Source organism: Trichechus manatus, unplaced genomic scaffold (assembly GCF_000243295.1).
Source record: "Trichechus manatus latirostris isolate Lorelei unplaced genomic scaffold, TriManLat1.0 scaffold00030, whole genome shotgun sequence".
NCBI classification, from domain to species: domain Eukaryota; kingdom Metazoa; phylum Chordata; class Mammalia; order Sirenia; family Trichechidae; genus Trichechus; species Trichechus manatus.
The window spans coordinates 15700153-15710813 of NW_004443966.1; positions in this window are offsets into that span (position 1 = coordinate 15700153).

Below are 10661 nucleotides of genomic sequence, written 5' to 3' on the forward strand. Positions count from 1 at the left end.
GGAGACATCTTCTTGTCACAGCTTGGTGGGGGGTTACTACTGGCATCTAGTGGGTAGAGGCCAGGGACGCTGCTAAACATCCGACAATGTACCGGACAGCTCCCACAACAAAGAATTCTCTGGCCCCAAATGTCAATCATGCTGGGGTTGGGAAGCCTTGGCATATGCTGTCCCACCCTATTCATCAGTAGGGTAGGTCTCCATGTCCCTATTGTACAGATGAGGAGACTGAGATACAAGAAGCAAAGTGTCACATGGGCAACAAGGGAAGGAGCTGGTGTTTCCACCCAGACCCCTCTGTCTCCAAAGCTTACTCTCTTTTCTCTATTCTCAACTCCTTCGTAGGTAGGTAGGTAGATAGATAGACAGACAGATGGACAGAAGGATGGACGAGTGGGTGCGTAGGTGGGTGGGTGGGTAGGTAGACAGATAGGTAGGTAGGTAGATAGCTGTCATTGAGTCTATTCCAACTCATGGTGACCTTATGTACAACAGAACAAAACTTCTGAGTAGTGTGTCATCCTCGTGATCACCAGCATGTTGGAGCCCACTGTGGCAGCGGTTGGGCCAATCCATCTCTTTGAGGGTCTCCCTCGCCCTCACTGGCCCTCTGTTTGACCAAACATGATGTCCTCCTCTAGCAATTATTCCTCCTGAGGATGTGTCCAAAGCAAGCGAGTCAGACAATATTCTGCGGTGATCCATAAGGTCTTCATTGGCTAATTTTTGAAAGTAGATTGCTAAGACTTTCTTCCTAGTCTGTCTTTGTCTGGAAGCTCCACTGAAACCTGTTCACCATGGGTGATCCTGATAGTATTTGAAATGCCAGTGGTAGAGCTTCCAGCATCACAGCAACACATAATTCACCATAGTATGACAAGCTGACAGATGAGTGGTGGCCCTATTAGAAAATAATTAAAATCACCTGACTCTGGGATCATACATGTGCAAAGTTTAAGCCCTACAAATGATCAATTATGTAGTCATTCAGATAAAGGGGACTGGCTCTAGATGAGGCCCTGGGTTCCCTGACAGCCCTTACAAGCATGGACAACAGGCTTGGGCGCTTTACAAGCCTGCATTACACTGGAAAATTGTCGCAAAAGTAGCCGTTGACCCAGCTCTGAAAGACCTCAGGGTGGAAGGCTAAATAAAATGAAGTTGTGTGGGGTTTCAGGGGGAAGAGGGTGGACTAGTAGTGGGTGAAGCCAGAGAAGGATGGTCTGGAACAGAGTGCAGGCTTGACGGAGAGGGTGAGGAAGACTCTGAAGGTGCAGGCTGTCGGTGGAACCTGGGGTTTGGGGAGCATGGAGAGATGGGGGCAGCAAAAGGGGTGGGGGTGGGGGTCTTTAGTGGTAAGAGAGGAGGAAATAAAGCATATAGGCCACTGCAGATTTTGTTGTTGGAGTAATAAAACTTGGGGAAAAAAAAAAAAAAAACAGCTCACTTCGAAAGCCAGAGGTCCAATTTTTTTTATTTCACCACTAACTTACCCGTATGGAGCAGCTCTACTCTGCACACATGGGGTCGCCATGAGTCACAGTCGACTCGACAGCAGTTAACAGCAAACCTACTGCAAATAATCTACAAAATGAAGCCAAGAACAAGCAAACAAACACTGGCACCATCACTTCACTTGTATCTTGTGTTTTCCGCTTAAAACACTGTCATATCTGTGGGCTCACAGGCAAGACGGAGCAGGGAAATTATCCTAATTTGACAGATGTAGAAACTGAGGACCAGAGAGAGCTAAGTGACTTGTTCCCTTTCACACAAGTTGATAATGGCAAGTTCTGACCAGAATTCGGTCTTCTGACATGAGAATTAACTCTCGCCACAAACTCATCAGGTTTTCAAATCACATTCCAAGGAGGTTCTGGGATCTTCAGCAGTTGATGGGGTGGGGAGATGATGGGGAGGCAGAACAGCTGTGACTTTTGTCTATTTGTTAGGCTAGGTTCTACAGAATATTTTTTGAGGGGAGAAAAATGGGAGGTTCCAGGGCTAAAAAAAAAAAAAAAAAAGTTTTAAAGTCATTGAACTACATAATATCTGCCCAGACATTCTCAGCTGTGACTATAGGATTTTCTCCTGCTTAGAGAGAAGGGCTGCAGAAGGTCTACATTCCGGAAAGTGTCCTAATGATGTCTCAGAAGGGCTTATGTTCTCTTTATGTTTGGTGCAAACTGTTAATGCTCTCAGCTGCTAACTGAAAGGTTGGGGGTTCGAGTCCACCCAGAGGTGCCCCGAAAGGAAGGCTTGGCATGTGGGTTGGAATCCTGACTCTTTTGCTTTTTTTGCGGTAGAATCTCAGCCAAGATGCTTGTTTTTGCTAAGCCTCAGTTTCCTCACCTATAAAATGGGGATAAGAACACTGCCTTCCTCAAAGGGTTGTGAGAATTATGGGATAACACAGGCACAAAGCAAGCCTTCAGTGAATGTTAGCGATTCTGAATGAATGAGAAGTAATCAACAGCTTTGTCTGGATGAGCTCAGACTCCTCAGCCTCCTTATCTAAATCCACATTCAGATGTTTTTCTACCTGGAGCTAGTGATTTTCAGCTCCCGGAACTTAAATATGTCTCACGCTAATGGATACACCGAGAGAAGGTAAGCTGGGGCCTCAGAGGCTCAAACACTGGAAGTCTTTGTTAATCAGAGGGCTGTTGGAGTCCTTGAAAAAGGAGGATGGAGGCATGGGGTAGGGGTGGGGGTTTCAGTGGAACACAAATGTGGGGCGGGGGGAGATTGTCCATCCAGAGCCAGCTAAGGCCAAACACCAAGGTAGCTCCTACCCACCTGCCCACAGAGAGAGACGCTGGGAACAAGAGCCAAGCCATCCCCACAACCGGTGTGCAAGGAAGCCCTTCTCACCAGTGACGAATGTGCCCTCTCCAACCCGATTACTGCAGCCTCCTAACTCCTAACTAAGGCAGTGATGAGGCGAGATACAGACAGAGGGAAAACCAGGCCCACAGCGTGCCTAGGAGTCTGGGCTTGGCAAGACAGAGTTTTGGGGATGAGACCTACACTATGCTGTTGGTTGGGACGTGCAGAATCGAAGGCTGGAGTGGAATTTGTCATCAACATGTGAGGGGAACCGTGAACATGGGCTCCCCCCAGATGAGGAATCAACACGCCTGTTTGGGAAGGGCCCTCCAAAAGGAGCTGAGGGAGATCAGAAGAGCAGATAACTTGAACCTGGATGGCTGATGATTTTAAGCGCCAGTCTAAGTGACCTGGCCTTGATTTTGGGGACACTAAAATCACTAACTACTATGTGTCAGGCATGTACTAAGCCATCTACACAATTGTCTCATCAAGCTGTGTGACAAGAGTGTGCTGTCACAGTATAGGGAGAGCAATTAGGGTCACCTAACAATGTATGTGTAAATTTTTGTATGAAGGACTAACTTGAATTGTAAACTTTCACTTAAAGAACAATAATAAAAAAAAACTGTATAACAACTGGGTAGTGGTTGCTGAAAAAAGGAGCCTTGGTGGCACAAGGTTTAAGCACTCGGCTGCTAACCAAAAGGTAGGCGGTTCGAATCCACCCAGTAGTTCCACAGGAGAAAGACGTGGTGATCTGATCTGTAAAGATTACAGCCTAGAAAACTCTATGGGGCACTTCTGCTCTGTCACAATGGGTCGCTAGGAGTTGAAATCTAAAGATGGCACCCAACAATAAGAACAAGCCGTCGCTGTGGTGTGCTGCTGCCCAGACCCCTCATGACTGATGTTCCCAGTCACTAGCTGTAGAGAGTATTGGTAGCTGAAAGCACTGAGCTGAGTCTCCTCCCTGAAACTGCCCTCAGCAGAGAAGCACCACCTTGCTGAAGGTCACATTACCCTTCCCAGGAAAAGCCAGTATCCAATGACTGGTGTGATGTGAAGGCATAAAGGTCCCTTGCCTCAGGAGTTCCTGAGTGCTGCAAATGGTTAATGCACTTGGCTGCTAACTGAAAGACTGTAGGTTTGAGTCCACCCAATGGCACCTCGGAAGCAAAGTCTGGTGATCTACTTCCAAAAAATCAGTCATTAAAAATCCTATGGAGCACAGAACTACTCTGGCACGCATGGGGTCTTCATGAGTTGGAATTGACTTGAGGGCAACTGGTTTGGTTTCTTTGGTTTGCCTTTGCTTCTGGGGCACCTCTGAAAGACCGTCTGGCCTCCAGAGCTCCCCATGAGGTTGCATTACAGCCCTGCTTCTCCCTCTGTCCAGTTCTGCTTCCCACACCCCTCGAGAGTTAGTGTTAACCCTGAGAGCACTCCTCGATAAACCTCCTGCAAGTGAACATGCTCCAGTTAGAGTTGTCCAATTTACCAAATAAAAATACAGGACACCCAATTAAATTTGAATTTCAGATAAACCACAATTTTTTTTTTTTTTAATATAAATACGTCCCATGCAATATTTAGGATCCCTGGTGGAGCAGTGGTTAAGTGTCAATCGCTGCTATCCAAAAGGTTGGTAGTTCAACTCCACCAGCCGCTCCTTGGAAAACCTATGGGCAGTTCTATTCTGTCCTCTAGGGTTGCTTTGAGTCGGAACCGATTCGACAGTAATGGATTTTTGGTATGCAATATTTGGGACGTACTTATACTAAAAAAAAATCATGGTTCAACTGAAATTCACTGTTAACTGTGCATCCTATATTTTATCTGGCAACCCTGCTGCATTTCTGAGTCTGTTCTTTGGGGAACCTGATCTATAACAAACCCATGAAGGTGATAATATCATTGTTCCCATTTTATAGACAGGAAACTGAGCTTCAGAGAAGTTAGGGTCATCTAAGTGACCCTGGTTATTAACGAGAGAAATGAAACAGTGAAACAAAAGCAGTGGATTCGAGTACTGGATCGGATGGATTGGGGTGGGGGTGCAGAAACTCCTCAAACTGTATTCTAAGCACCACCTCTAACTGGGCCTGCAGCTCTGGAGAAGGCTCCGCCCCGGGTTTTCCAGCCAACCTTCCCAGGGCAGGGCTGAACAACCCCGGGAAGAACATTTTAATCAGCCACCTTGTCTCTGCCTCTCTTGGCCTTTGCTTTCATTGTCAGAGTCTGTGTCAATAGCTGGAAATCCAGGCAGCAGCACAAGTAGACATTTTGCTCCTTCCCAAGCAGAAATTTCACAAAGGGCAGGGCTCCCCTCTTTACGAGGAAAACAAACAGGTTTCCAGGCTCCCAGGGGCTGCGGGCGGGGTGGAGGCAAGCTTGAGTGTGGGGGCGTGGGCAGCCAGCTGGCTCAGCCCTGGCCTGGCTCTCGCCCTCGCTAGCTTCCCACTTCCATCTGCTTTTCCTGTGCAAATCCGGACTGTGGGGGAACCTCGGCAGGCTTCCCCCTCTCCTCTGGAGAGTGCAGCTGGCTCAGGCCTTGGTACTCGGTATTGCTCAGCTGAACCATAGTGATTCCACGCCATCCCTCACTAGTAGCCAGAGTGACCTCTAAAGGAAATCTGGGTCTGTCACTCCCCTGCTCAAAACCCTTCCATAGCTCCCTGTGGCCATCTGTTGTGTACTTTTGCACTTCGGGCCCTTTGCCCACGCCGTTCCCTTTACCTGGAATGCCCTTTCTTCTCTTTTTGAGCTGATGAGATCCCGCCCATCTTCAAGGCCCCGTTCTTCTGTGAAGCCTTCGTTGCTGTCCCCCCTTTGTTAGAATGAGCCCCCTGGCCCAGGACTCCCCTGGCATCTTTACTTGTATCTGATGCCCTTGCTCCAGCTGTCCTGCCCTATGATGGGTCTCTCCCACTAGACAGTGTGTGCAGCATTCTCATCTATAAGGTCATTTTCACATTCAGACTCACTTAGAGCTCTTTTGGGTGGATACTACTGTTCCCATTTTAAAGATGATACCATAGAGGCCTGGAAGGTGACCTGCTGTGCACATGACTGCAGAGCCAGGACTCAACTACCAAGAGCTTCTGATTCAAACGCTAGTGCTGTCAACAGCAAGAGCAGGGATGTGGACTTAAGCTCTTATATGGTAACAACCTAGCTCACTGGGTAGGCATGCAGTTCCTAGTCGCTGACAAGCTGACTGCAACCATGGTGACCTCCTGTGTCAGAGTACAACTGTGCTCCATAGGGTTTTCAGAGATTTTTTTGGAACTAGATCACCAGGCCTTTCTTCTGAGGCACCTCTGGGTAGACTTGAACCTACAACCTTTTGGTTAGCAGCTTAGGGTGTTAACCTTCAACCTTCAGGCTAACAGCTGCGTGCATTAACCATTTGCACCGCCCAGGAACTCGGCCTTTACATCAGTCCTCCCAAAATCTTCCCTGTTCTCCACGAGGAGAGCTGATCTTGGGGAGCCCGTTGGAGCCCTTCTCCAGTCACCCCCACCCCCTATTGTTAGCAGCCAAGTGAGTTAATCGTTTGCACCACCCAGGGACTCAGGGCACACAGTAGGAGCTCATTAAATGCTGAATTAGATGTAGCTGAAGCAAAATATCAGGCAGTGGGTAATTTGGAGATGCTCAATAGCCTTCAGTAATGCTGAGAGGAACCCCTTCTCCTGGCCTCTCTCCCCGTCTGCACTAGGGTAGAGGGATGTTTGGGTAGATGTTCAACTTCAGGTTTTGCCCACTTCCTCTTTAACTGGAATGCTGGGGCCGGGTGACGGGGAGGTCGGTTCTGGGGAGGGTAATAGTAAGCCACCATCATTGTGCCATTAGCGGTAAAGCCAAGAGGAACTGGGACTGGGGCCCACACAGTCCGTGGAAGGGAGAGCATAGGGGTGCTTTCCGCTTCTGGGTGGCCCTGGTATCACCCACCACCTGGGAAAGAGACAGACGTGGAATCTCCCACTGCCTGCTGACCACCCAGCAGGATGGGGCCTCGTGAGGGCATCCACCCCAAACCTTTAAAGTGAGTGCCAGTTTCCTCAGGAAATTCTCATGGCTCTATCTTCCAGGCAGATCTCAAATCCCACCTTTTCTCAGGCCCTCCTCCGCTACCAGTGGCTCCCATCCCATCTCTCTTGGATGGCTGTAGCAGCCTCCAAACAGGCCTCCATGTTTCCACACTTGCCCCTTAATAGAGCAGTCAGGACGATCACGTCATGCTTCTGTTCAAAACCCTGCCCTGGTTCCCCATTTCTCTCTGAGAAAAGACCAAGCCCTCAGAGCCGCCCCCAGGCCCTCCATGATCTGTCCCCATGGCCTCTCTGCCCTGCTTTGCCCTGCTCACTCTGCTCACCCCCTCCAGCTTCCTCTGGGCAGGCACACCCCCGCCTCTGGGCCTTCACTCTGGCTGTCCCCTTGGCCTGGAAGATCTTTCCCCAGAAATCCACTAGGGGATCTTTCTCTCTCCCTCATATCTTTGCTAAGAATCTTACCTTTGTAACCAGGCCTATCTTAGCTCCCTATTTAATACTGAAATCTGCCCCCACTCTGCTCCCCGGCATTCCTGCCCCCCTCTCTGCTCTCCTTTTTCTTTCTTCTGTAGCACTTTTGCCTTCTAACAAACCATAAACCAGGTGTTGTTGAGTCCATTCCAACTCATGGTGACCCCGTGGGTGAAAGAGGTTTTAATGGCTGATTTTTCAGAAGTAGATCACCAGGCCCTTCTTCTAAGCTGCCCCTGGGTGGACTCGCACTGCTAACCTTTCTGTTAGCAGCTGAGTACGTTAACAGTTTATACTACCCAGAGACTCATAGACTACCTATGAGAATAGCTTGTCTGCCTCCAGTTCTGTGAGACCAGGGACCCTGTCATCTCGTTCATTGCTGTAGCCTAAGACCCTAAGACAGTGCATTAGCATGTGCTATGCAGCAAATATTTGTAGATTGAATTGACTCTACAAAATGGGGATGATAATAGTCCCTATATCATCGGGCTGTGTGAGAATTAAAGCAATCCATTAAGACCATTTAGCCCAATACCTGACACATGGTTAATGCTCAGTAAATGTTCTTACCATGAACAGCAAAAGCCCGTTGCTGTCTGGTCCATTCCAACTCATGGCCCATGTGTTACAGAGTACAGCTGCTCCATAGGGTTTTCTTGGCTATGATCTTTACAGACGCAGATCCCCAGGCCTTTCTTTTGCAGTGCTACTGGCTGGGTTCAAACTGCCAACCTTTAGATAAGTAGACAAGCACAAACCATCTGTCCCACCCAGGGCCCTTAGATGGATAAAAGCGTGTGCCAAGGGGCATCCTGCCCTCTTCCTGCTGCTGAGGCCTGGGGACCTGTTCTGGGGGTGGGCCCTCAGCTGGCACAGACCTGGCCTTCTCCCCCAGCACAGCTGCCTGCCAGCCCCTGTCTTCCCCAGAGGTGGTGCGTGGGTGTCTCAGCTCAGTCTGATGCGGATTCCGAGAACAGCCTGCTTGAAGGAACTTAGAGGTCAGCTGGTCCAGCCCCCTTATCTGTTTCATAGGGGAACACGGAGGCCCCTTGTGGGAAAAGGACTTGACCAAGGTCACGCAGACAGGCAGTGGCCCATACCCAGTCTGCATCCTCTTCCTGCACCTCCAGCAACGGCATGTCTGGAATCCCAAAGCAGGAGTCAGTGTCTAGCAAAGGACTTTTCAGAAAGCTAGTCTGTGAAATGTTTTAACACCCAAGCCTTTTCAATCTTCATTTGGTTGTATTTTTAATAAAATCAACTTTGTTGCAAAGAACATGATATGAAATTTTGGGAGTCCTGGAAAATCTGAGATACGCAACAGTCTATTTACATTTTTGATTTCAACAGTTTTTACTGTGGACCTATTATGTGTAAGGCATGGGGACAGAGAAGTACAAGACACATTCTTTGCCTTCCAAGAGCTCTTTGGTTGGGGCTGGGAGCAGGTCGGGGCATCTTGTAAAAGAGCATCGTGACGTGTGACCATGGCGACAGGCACCGGCGTGGTGGGAGCAGTCGGGCATGCGGAGTAGGGGGGTGGAGTGGGCGGGACAGGGTAAACTAACCAAAAATCAAACCGATTCCAACTCATAGCGACCCTATAGGACAGGGTACAACTGCCCCATAGGGCTTCCAAGGCTGTAATCTTTATGGAAGCAGACTGCCACATCTTCCTCCCTTGAAGCAGCTGGTGGTTTCGAACCTCCGACCTTTCTCGATTAGCAGCTGAGCGCTTAACCACTGTGCCACTGGGTCTCCAGCCTCAGCTTACTCCTCTATAAAATGGGGCCAAGGATGCTGACCACCTTGGCACTGCCCTGATGCAGAGCCGTTGCTCTTTAAAGACGGTCCCTCCTCCTGCTGCTGTAGGAGAGGTGGGCCCTGCCTCTCAGGGGCTCAGGTGAAGAAGAAGGGGAAAGGTGTGCCAGGAAGAGAAACAAGGAGGGCAGAGTCATGGAGGCTCAAGAAAGAGCAGATGCAGGTGGTTTGGCTCAGCTGAGAAGGGGTGGGGTGGGGGCACACAGTGGGCAGAAGAGACGGGGCGATGGCAGCCTGGCACGCTGAGCTGGGGAGTTTGGGTTTCATCTTGAGGACAGATGGAAGCCACAGGGTGACTGTCACTGGGGAGGGACATGGCTGGATTGGAGTTTTAGAACAGTACTCCAGGAGCCGATGGGTTGGGGAGAGCATGGGGAGGGGAAGCGAGGGGAGGAAGACAGGAGGTGACAGCAGAAATCTGGGCAGGGATAATTTTTCTGGGGGCCACTTGAAGTAGTGGAAAGAGTTGGACTCTGGAGTCCAGCAGTACAGGTGTAAATCCATAAAAAGCTGCTTGCCTGAGGTCACACGTTGACTCATTGCGTGACTTTGAGCAAGTCACTTAACCTCTCAGAGTCTCAGTTTCCTCCTCTGTAGCGATGCCTGTCTCCCAGGGAGATCCTTCAGATGAAATAAGGTGATAAGAATCAGAGGGCCTGGGACGGGGGGAGGGGGCAGGGGAGACATTAGCTGTACCTAAACCTCCAATTGGGGAAGGCTAAAGATGAAAGTGGAAGCTTGGAGATGAAATCGGAATGGTTTGCAACAAAGATTCTGGGGGCTGACAGTGCTGGATTTGAATACTGGCTCTGCTACTTACTAGTGTGCAATCTTGGTCCAGCCACTTAATTTCTCTGAGCCTCAGTTTTAGAATCTGGAAAATGGGGATAATAATATCTACCCCAACCTTCTGTGGTGGGGTGACATGAGATGGTTGTTCAGCACCCAGTGCTCCATAGATGAGAACAACGTCACTGTCATCATCATTATTATCATCCTTAGGGTAGTAGAAGCAAGAATATTTTTCTTTTATTTTGATCTCCATTATCACAAGCAAAGATGTCACTTTGAGGACTAAGGTGCACCTGACCTAAGCCATGGTGTTTTCAATCGCCTCCTATGGGTGCAAAAGCCGGACAATGAATAAGGAAGACCAAAGAAGAACTGATACATTTGAATTATGGTGTTGGTGAAGAATACTGAATATACCACGGACTGCCAGAAAAATGAACAAATCTGTCTTGGAAGAAGTGCAGCCAGAGTGCTCCTTAGAAGTGAGGATGGCGAGACTTCATCTCAGGTACCTTGGACATGTTATCAGGAGGAACTAGTCCCTGGAGAATGGCATCATGCTTGGTAAAGTAGAGGGTCAGCAAAAAAGAGGAAGCCCCTCAGTGAGATGGATTGACACAGGGGTTGCCACAATGAGCTGAAACATAGCAACGATTGTGAAGATGGCACAGAACCTGGAAGGGTTTC